The sequence below is a fragment of the Carlito syrichta genome, unplaced genomic scaffold (assembly GCF_000164805.1).
Source record: "Carlito syrichta isolate Samal-C Ts95f unplaced genomic scaffold, Tarsius_syrichta-2.0.1 Scaffold310315, whole genome shotgun sequence".
NCBI classification, from domain to species: Eukaryota; Metazoa; Chordata; class Mammalia; order Primates; family Tarsiidae; genus Carlito; species Carlito syrichta.
The window spans coordinates 3,387-4,942 of NW_007254411.1; the positions used below are offsets into that span (position 1 = coordinate 3,387).

Genomic DNA, 1,556 nt, shown 5'->3' on the forward strand with positions numbered 1-1,556 from the left:
CATGTAAGGCTAATGAATGTCTGTTGAATGACAGAATGAACAGAGGCAGCTTGGTGGACTCTGAGATCAGATACTTGCCTTCATTCTGTCACCACCGTGTCATTGTGAGATGATGAAAGAGTCACTCACCCTTTTATCACCTCATCTCATCTCTAAATAGGATATAATAATAATGACCTCACAAGATTGTTGAGAGGATTAAAGGAGACTTTTAGATAATAAGTGCTCAGTTAAATGTGAACCTACCTTTTATTTCCTGAGTCCTCTTCCTTGTGAGCTGTCATCCGTAGCCGGCTTTTCTGCCTTCCTTGTCCCAGAATCAAGACTGTTCTTCTCCCACGTCTTCAAGGTTGGCCCAGTTCACTTTGCCACTGAATCACACATTCCAGATTATTGTCCAACTGCATCACGGGCAAGATTTGATTTGTACAATATTTCAAGAGGATATTTTACTTCTTTTTTTTCTCTTCACTCTTAAGTCATAGTTTATTTCTGTGTGCACACAATATAATCCTTTCCTAACGTACTTGAAATGCTACAAATAAAAATGAAGGCTTTGCATTACAGCTGCTGGACAAGAATATCAACACTGTTGATGTGTGAAAACAGTTTCTTTGTTTTTAGCATCAGTGCACAGGGAATGGCTCCAAGTGGTGTGCGATTTAGGAGAGAAAGAAGATTCATAAGATCGGCGGCTTGTGGAATAGATCCTCTGTTCCTCACTGGCACAAATCAAAGAAGGAAGTCGACTGTCCTTGGTACTTTGTTGAGTCTCCCCGCTACAGACAGATAATATTATGCATAGATGCCCTCAGGATCAAACCGGATGAGATAGGATTCTGAAGAGCCGGAGATTACTGGGGAGCTGCCGAGATGAACCAGGTCACTCAGGGACCCCGACTGGAACGGCGCCTCTCTTTCTACATCTGCAGGTGAGGCCTCCGTTTCAAGGGGCTCCGCCGGCCAAACCGGAACTTGTGTTCCTGTCTGCTGGAGAAACTGGAGATGGACCTGCCACAGCTCTTTAGTCAACTGCTCCAGTTCTTGTTCTTTATCCTGAAATCGTTGGGTGGCTTGTCCATGAGACCTCTCCACAGCTTTAAAGCCATTTTCCAACCTCACACTCCGTTGGCCTTGAATGTCAACTCCCCCTTTGACTGTCCGATCTTTCCTTTAACCTCTTCCTCCCCGACGTGTGCCTCCTGAACCTCCTTTGCAATTTTCCTGCTTCCAGACCGCTCTCTGTAGTCTGGATCTGCGCCAAAAAGCCCTTTAATTTGCTTTCACATTCCGCTATTTTCTGTCTTGTTTCTTGAAGCTGATCCTTCCGCTGTTTGTCATTTTCCTGTTCGACCTGTAACTCCTTTCCCTGAAATTCCCCCTCCTCGATTTCCACCTCATTTCTTTTGATCTTTTGCTCTAGGCGAACCATTTCCCCTTCAAGGTTAGAGCTATACTTTTGCTCCCCAAAGCGTATTTCTATTTCATTAGATTCCGACCGTTTCTCGGCGAACTGAAGTTTTTCTGTCTGCAGACGGATCAGCTTCTTCAACTCA

At 44.6% G+C, this 1,556-nt stretch overlaps 1 pseudogene; it reads right to left on the reverse strand.

Moving 5' to 3' along the window:
• Window positions 1–795: 795 nt before the first annotated feature.
• Window positions 796–1,552, reverse strand: LOC103270820 (annotated as a pseudogene).
• Between the last annotated feature and the right edge of the window lie 4 nt (window positions 1,553–1,556).